The sequence below is a fragment of the Puma concolor genome, chromosome B3, assembly GCF_028749965.1.
Source record: "Puma concolor isolate L17-30 chromosome B3, mPumCon1.1.hap2, whole genome shotgun sequence".
NCBI classification, from domain to species: Eukaryota; Metazoa; Chordata; class Mammalia; order Carnivora; family Felidae; genus Puma; species Puma concolor.
The window spans coordinates 78,515,367-78,524,498 of NC_141672.1; the positions used below are offsets into that span (position 1 = coordinate 78,515,367).

General features: G+C 36.3%; 1 pseudogene; it reads right to left on the bottom strand.

Annotated features, from left to right (window-relative positions):
* Positions 1-7,208: 7,208 nt before the first annotated feature.
* LOC112855643 (olfactory receptor 4F15-like) lies at positions 7,209-8,091 on the bottom strand (annotated as a pseudogene).
* Positions 8,092-9,132: the final 1,041 nt, after the last annotated feature.

Consider the following 9,132-nt stretch of genomic DNA (forward strand, 5'->3'; position numbering starts at 1 on the left):
ACCACTAAAGCAGACCTACAAGAGATCCTAAGGGGGATCCTGTGAGACAAAGTACCAGAGACATCGCTACAAGCATGAAACCTACAGACATCACAATGACTCTAAACCCATATCTTTCTATAATAACACTGAGTGTAAATGGACTAAATGCGCCAACCAAAAGACATAGGGTATCAGAATGGATAAAAAAAACAAGACCCATCTATTTGCTGTCTACAAGAGACTCATTTTAGACCTGAGCACACCTTCAGGTTGAAAATGAGGTGATGGAAAACTATTTATCATGCTACTGGAAGTCAAAACAAAGCTGGAGTAGCCATACTTATATTAGACAAACTAGACTTTAAATTAAAGGCTGTAACAAGAGATGAAGAAGGGCATTATATAATAATTACAGGGTCTATCCATCAAGAAAAGCTAACAATTATAAATATCTATGCGTCGAATACGGGAGCCCCCAAATATATAAAACAATTACTCACAAACATAAGCAACCTTATTGATAAGAATGTGGTCACTTCAGGGGACTTTAACACCCCACTTACAGAAATGGATAGATCATCTAGACACATGGTCAATAAAGAAACAAGGGCCCTGAAAGATCCATTGGATCAGATGGACTTGACAGATATATTTAGAACTCTGCATCCCAAAGCAACAGAATATACTTTCTTCTCGAGTGCACATGGAACATTCTCCAAGATAGATCACATACTGGGTCACAAAACAGCCCTTCATAAGTATACAAGAATTGAAATCATACCATACTTTCAGACCACAATGCTATGACGCTTGAGATCAACCACAGGAAAAAGTCTGGAAAACCTCCAAAAGCATGGAGGTTAAAGAACACCCTACTAAAGAATGAATGAACCAGGCAATTAGAGAAGAAATTAAAAAATATATGGAAACAAACAAAAATGAAAATACAACAATCCATACACTTTGGGATGCAACGAAGGCAGTCCCGAGAGGAAAATACATTGCAATCCAGGCCTATCTCAAGAAACAAGAAAAATCCCAAATACAAAATCTAACAGCACACCTAAAGGAAATAGAAGCAGAACAACAAAGACAGCCTAAACCCAGCAGAAGAATAAAATAAAGATCAGAGCAGAAATAAACAATATAGAATCTAAAAAAACTGTAGAGCAGATCAACGAAACCAAGAGTTGGTTTTTTGAAAAAATAAACATATTTGATAAACCTCTAGCTAGGCTTCTCAAAAAGAAAAGGGAGAGGACCCAAATAGATAAAATCATGAATGAAAATTGAATTAGTACAACCAATCCCTCAGATTACAAGCAATTATCAGGGAATACTATGAAAAATTAGATGCCAACAAACTGGACAACCTGGAAGAAATGGACAAATTCCTAAACACCCACACACTTCCAAAACTAAATCAGGAGGAAATAGAAAGCTTGAATAGACCCATAACCAGAGAAGAAAATTGAATCAGTTATCAAAAATCTCCCAACAAATAAGAGTCCAGGACCAGATGGCTTCCCAGGAGAGGTTTACCAGACATTTAAAGCAGAAATGATACCTATCCTTCTCAAGCTATTCCAAAAAACAGAAAAGGAAGGAAAACTTCCAGACTCATTCTATGAAGCCAGTATTACTTTGATTCCTAAAACATACAAAGACCCAGTAAAAAAACAGAATTATAGGCCAATATCCCTGATGAATTTGGACGCAAAAATTCTCAGTAAGATACTAGCAAATCGAATTCGAATTCAATGGCATATGAAAAGAATTATTCACCATGATCAAGTGGGATTCATTCCTGAGATGCAGGGCTGGTTCAACATTCACAAATCAATCAACGTGATACATCACATTAATAAAAGAAAAGATAAGAATGATATGATCCTGTCAATTGATGCAGAAAAAGCATTTGACAAAATTCAGCAACTTTTTAATAAAAACCCTCGAGAAAGTCGGGATAGAAGGAACATACTTAAACATCATAAAAGCCATTTATGAAGAGTCCACATCTAACATCATCGTCAATGGGGAAAAACTGAGAGCTTTTGCCCTGAGATCAGGAACACGACAGGGATGTCCACTCTCACTGCTGTTGTTTAACATAGTGTTGGAAGTCCTAGCATCAGCAATCAGACAACAAAAGGAAATCAAAGCCATCAAAGGTGGCAAAGATAAAGTTAAGCTTTCTCTTTTTGCAGATGACATGATATTATACGTTGAAAATCTGATAGACTCCACCAAAAGTCTGCTAGAACTGTACATAAATTTAGCAAAGTTGCAGGATACAACATTAATGTACAGAAATCAGTTGCATTCTTATACACTAATAATGAAGCAACAGAAAGACAAATAAAGAAAGTGATCCCATTCACAACTGCACCAAGAAGCATAAAATACCTAGGAATAAATGTAACCAAAGATGTAAAAGATCTGTATGCTGAAAACTATATAAAACTTATGAAGGAAATTGAAGAAGATATAAAGAAATGGAAAAACATTCCCTGCTCATGGGTTGGAAGAATAAATATTGTCAAAATGTCAATACTACCCAAAGCTATCTACACATTCAGTGCAATACCAATCAAAATTGCACCAGCATTCTTCTCGAAGCTAGAACAAGCAATCCTAAAATTCATATGGAACCACAAAAGGCCCCGAATAGCCAAAGTAATTTTGAAGAAGACCAAAGCAGGAGGCATCACAATCCCAGACTTTAGCCTCTACTACAAAGCTGTCATCATCAAGACAGCATGGTATTGGCACAAAAACAGACACATAGACCAATGGAAGAGAATAGAAACCCCAGAACTAGACCCACAAACGTATGGCCAACTCATCTTTGACAAAGCAGGAAAGAACATCCAATGGAAAAAAGACAGTCTCTTTAACAAATGGTGCTGGGAGAACTGGACAGCAACATGCAGAAGGTTGAAACTAGACCACTTTCTCACACCATTCACAAAAATAAACTCAAAATGGATAAAGGACCTGAATGTGAGACAGGACCCATCAAAACCCTAGAGGAAAAAGCAGGAAAAGACCTCTCTGACCTCAGCCGCAGCAATCTCTTACTCAGCACATCCCCAAAGGCAAGGGAGTTAAAAGCAAAAATGAACTACTGGGACCTCATGAAGATAAAAGCTTCTGCACAGCTAAGGAAACAATCAACAAAACTAAAAGGCAACCAACGGAATGGGAAAAGATATTTGCAAATGACATATCGGACAAAGGGCTAGTATCCAAAATCTATCAAGAGCTCACCAAACTCCACACCCGAAAAGCAAATAACCCAGTGAAGAAATGGGCAGAAAACATGAATAGACACTTCTCTAAAGAAGACATCCGGATGGCCAACAGGCACATGAAAAGATGCTCAACGTCGCTCCTTATCAGGAAAATACAAATCAAAACCACACTCAGATATCACCTCACGCCTGTCAGAGTGGCCAAAATGAACAAATCAGGAGACTATAGATGCTGGAGAGGATGTGGAGAAACGGGAACCCTCTTGCACTGTTGGTGGGAATGCAAATTGGTGCAGCCACTCTGGAAAACAGTGTGGAATTTCCTCAAAAAGTTAAAAATAGATCTACCTTATGACCCGGCAGTAGCACTGCTAGGAATTTACCCAAGGGATACAGGAGTACTGATGCATTGGGGAACTTCTACCCCAATGTTTTTAGCAGCACTCTCAACAATAGCCAAATTATGGAAAGAGCCGAAATGTCCATCAACTGATGAATGGATAAAGAAATTGTGGTTTATAGACACAATGGAGTACTACATGGCAATGAGAAAGAATGAAATATGGCCCTTTGTAGCAATGTGGATGGAACTGGAGAGTGTGATGCTAAGTGAAATAAGCCATACAGAGAAAGACAGATACCATATGGTTTCACACTTATGTGGATCCTGAGAAACTTATCAGAAACCCATTGGGGAGGGGAAGGAAAAAAAAAAGAGGTTAGAGTGGGAGAGAGCCAAAGCATAAGGGACTCTTAAAAACTGAGAACAAACTGAGGGTTGATGGGGGGTGGGAGGGAGGGGAGGGTGGGTTTTGGGTATTGAGGAGGGCACCTTTTGGGATGAGCACTGGGTGTTGTATGGAAACCAATTTGACAATAAATTTTATATATTGAAAAAAATAAATAAATAAATTCTAAGCAACAGTATAACTGAAGGTTCTCCAAATCTCCCTTAACTAGATGGAGAATCCTCTAGATATCTCAGGAAGTGCTTATGCATACAACATCCTACAAAGTTTTGCATACTTAAAGTTATTTCCTTTAACCCTCATATACTTGGAAGATAGATTGGCTCTAAACTAATTTTTATATCACATTTTATTTCTTTGAATCTTTTGGAAATATAGATCCATTGTTGCCTTTCTTTGCATACTACTATCAAGAAGTCAGATGCCATCCTGACTTTCTTTCCTATCGACCTTGTTCAGTTATTTTGGTAAGAGGCTCAGAAGATACAACATTTTTTTAAAATATTTTTAACGTTTATTTTTTTTTGAGACAGAGAGAGACAGAGCGTGAATAGGGGAGGGACAGAGAGAGAGGGAGACACAGAATCCGAAACAGGCTCCAGGCTCTGACCTATCAGCACAGAGCCCGATGCGGGGCTCGAACTCACGGACCCAGATTATGACCTGAGCCGAAGTCAGACGCCTAACTGACTGAACCACCCAGGCACCCCGGTACAACATTTTAAATAGGTAATAATTTTACCAGGGTAGGCCTTGGAATTCATCATTTTGTACCAACTTTTCCAAATTCATTATAAGATATATCATTATGTATATATTCTGGTCTTTTATTTTTGACACATTAATAAAAAAATTTTGATATGTTAATTCTACTCTATTGCATTTTAAATTATACAAATATTGACTACCCCTTGCCCAGTTCTATGAAACATCCTTTTATCCTGTATCTTTCATTGTAATTTTGGCCATTCTGTTCTCCACTGGGTATCTGGTAGTTGATTCCTCATTTTTGTGTTTGTGAGGTTCAGCAAAACAGTCTTTAGAACAAACTAACAATTTTAACCTGTGTTTCTTTTAACCCATTTCTTCTTAATAACACAGACTTTACACAAATTCTAATAGCTGCAGTTTGGGTGATTACACAATGTTTTATATTACAACATATAATAATATGAATTCAGAGTTAGACTGTGTGCAGTATTTTATTCCCTGAACAACCAAGGAGCATAAGGGAACATTCATATGATTCCCAAATTTCAAGAAAGTGACAATTTGACCAGCTCTATTCTGTAAAGGTTTTTTGTTTTTTGATTATTGTTTTTCCTGGTTTTTGGAAAAGGAATTTGTAGGTTTTTTTTTTTTTTCATCATGATAAGTGTACTTTTTAATCCCCATCCTCTATTTCACCCATCCCCCACTACCCTTCCCTTTGTAATCACCACTTTGTTCTCAAGTTATGAGTCTATTACTTTGTCTCTTTTCTTCCCTTTGCCTATTTGTTTTGTTTCTTAAATTCCACATATAAGTGAGATCATATGGTATTTGTCTTTCTCTAACTGACTTATTTCACTTAGCATTATATTCTTGAGATCTGTCCACATTGTAGCAACTAGCAAGATTTCATTTTTTATTTATATGTATATATATTTACATGTATATATATGTACATATATGTGTATGTATATATGTATATGTACATGTATGTATATGTACATGTATATATATACACATACACACACAGAGGTGGGTATATATATCCCACCTCTTCTTTATCTATCTCTCATCTATTAAATGACACTTGGACTGCTTCCATAGTTTGGCTACTGTAAATTGTAATTTTGTCTTGTTCAATTTTCTTCTGAGTAGCAGATGACTCTTACTGTTATTTCCAAATTTTCAGTCCTTTGTAGTCAAAGATTTTTAATTTCTGATTCAGATGTTCTTACAGATCTTGTATTACAGATTTAATGACATTTCATTTTATGATGGAATTTTATCATATATTTTTCCCTGCTTCATGGCTGGAATCAATATCAGCTTATACCCAGGTTCCAAAAGAAACAGATTTTAACAGAAAATTAAATGGACATTTCAGGTGGCCTCAAAATAAATCTCATGAAATTTCCAAATTGGGAAATTTTGCCTAAAAAGACTTAAGGTGTTTACCATCAGAGGCAATATTTATTCTCAAAGTTATAAGATATATCATCATGTGTAATTTTCAAACACAAAAGGAGGAGACATCATGGAAGAGATTTCATTCTGCACAATTGTAGATTAAAAACAAGAAATATGAAATACAAAGGGAAGTAAATTTAACTCCACTCTAAGAATAAAATTTCAACAAATAAAGTTTTTAAAAAGGCATTGTTTTGCTTCGTGGGGTGGTGAACTGTCAGTCCTGCAAGTCTAAACAGCACAGGCTTAATGCTTGAGCATGGAGTGTTCAGTGCTGCTTTGTACCCACGGTTAAGCAATACTACATAGGAGTTCCTTCTCTTTAACATTTTCTAAACCCCATCATAGTTCTACTCTCTTTAATGAATGTTATTTCTTAAGTCATATCTTTTTGCTGTCACTTTATACATTTAAAGGAAATAGTTGAAAGCAAAGTTGAGATGAAAAAGATATAACATTGTCCTCTTAGATGCCAGATCCTAATACGATCTCAGACACTAATAACTGTTTAACTATTTCTTTGCTCAATGTGTTACTTTCTGCATATATGATTATCAGACAATACTTAATATATGACAACAATTATATTCATGTAACTGAGTGCATCTATTAACAAAAGTAACAACACCCCTGAATCAACTTAAGGACAAGCCTGATTTGCTTGCCAAAAATAACGTAGGAGAACCAATTATCCTTTACATAAGAATATTTTCAACCCAGTGACAGAGAAAAGTATCAGCATACACCGGTACCTCTGCAAATATGCCTTGAAATTCAAAAAACTTTCCAAGATTCTATAGACCAGTCGATATGTAAGTGAAACAAAAAGTGTATTTCAGTAATTTAAAATCTTAAAATATGCAAAATAGCCTTAAATAAATTTATAATCACACTATTGGCCTTTAATATGAAATAAACTACCCAAGATATTTGTGCTACTGAAATAAAGAAAACAAATGGTCTTAAGATAATATTTAACCCTTCAATACTTGTGCATACAGTATTGCTTGCAGGAGGCATGACTTGTTTTCTCATTTAGAGCTATTTAGAAGATCATCCTCAAACTCCGTCTCCTCATTGCCAACTTCATGTCCTTGTTCCTCAATGTGTAGATAATGGGATTCAGAATGGGTGTGATTATAAAGTCCAAAATGGCAAGAAAACTTATCCACTGGCACTGTGGGAAATGGCCACACATAAACAAAGATGCACGGTCCGAAGAACAAAACCACCACAGTGATGTGAGCTGACAGAGTAGAAAAGGCTTTAGACAAACCACCTGAGGAACATTTCCATACAGTGACCAGGATGAAGATATAGGAGATAAGCACTAAGAAGAAGGTGCCCATGGAAACGAACCCACTGTTGGCATTAACCATGAATTCCATTCTGTAGGTGTCTGTGCAGGCAAGTTTGATAAGCCAAGGAAGGTCACAGTAAAAGCTATCTATCTCATTAGGACCACAAAAAGGCAAATGGACAACAAAAGCTAACTGGACCACTGCATGAATGAGGCCAATAACCCAAGCACCGGACAGAAGCAAAATGCACATCTGTGGGCTCATGATAGTCAGGTAGTGGAGGGGCTTGCATATGGCCACATATCTGTCCAAGGCCATGGCGATGAGCAGGACCATCTCGGATCCACCCAGGACATGAAGGGCAAACATCTGGTGACACACTCCTGAAAGTATGTGGTTTTGTGCCCAGAATACAGGTCACAATCATCTTAGAAACCCTTAAGGTGGAAAGACACAAATCAATAAAGGAGAGTTTAGCTAAAAGGAAGTACATGGGGGGTAATGTAAATGAGGATCAAAGGTCACTGTAAACACAAGGAGGTTTCCCAGGACCATTGTTACAGAAAACCCAGTAGAGAAAGCAAGGAGAAAATGTAGCACTGGTCCATAGGTAGAAAGTCCCAGGAATACAAATTAAGACTTCAGAGTAATTTGCTTCACATATTGGCTATGTCTAGTGATACCTAAAAGACCAAAACCAAAATAATAAAGAATTTATCAAAAATTATTATTTAAAAACACACATTTAAGCTTTTATTAAATCTGATTTAGGAAGAAATCTTCGTTAAAGCTATAAGGTTTTTTTTTTTTAAATAGTGTGTTAACTTATCCATTTGGCTAAAATATTTAATAACTAATATTCCTAAAAAGCTTCTACCATTTGCCTAGTACTATGTAAAGTTTTGAGGTAAAACACTGATCCTGACTTCAGGAGATTTACAGGTTAATGTTGAAATGAGACATTATAGCTTTACATAATAGCTATTTACATATTATTTACATAATAGCTTCACAGAATTCTTTTTTTTTTTTTTTTTTTTTTTCTCTTTCTTTTTTTTTTTTTTTTTTTTTTTTTTTTATTTATTTTTTTTTTTATTTATATATGAAATTTATTGTCAAATTGGTTTCCATACAACACCCAGTGCTCATCCCAAAAGGTGCCCTCCTCAGTACCCATCACCCACCCTCTCCTCCCTCCCACCCCCCATCAACCCTTAGTTTGTTCTCAGTTCTCAACAGTCTCTTATGCTTTGGCTCTCTCCCACTCTAACCTCTTTTTTTTTTTTTTTTTTTTTTTTTTTTTTTTTTTTTTTGTTCCCCTCCCCCATGGGTTTCTCTTAAGTTTCTCAGGATCCACATAAGAGTGAAACCATATGGTATCTGTCTTTCTCTGTATGGCTTATTTCACTTAGCATCACACTCTCCAGTTCCATCCACGTTGCTACAAAAGGCCATATTTCATTTTTTCTCATTGCCACGTAGTACTCCATTGTGTATATAAACCACAATTTCTTTATCCATTCATCAGTTGATGGACATTTAGGCTCTTTCCATAATTTGGCTATTGTTGAGAGTGCTGCTATGAACATTGGGGTACAAGTGCCCCTATGCATCAGTACTCCTGTGTCCCTTGGATAAATTCCTAGCAGTGCTATTGCTGGGTCATAG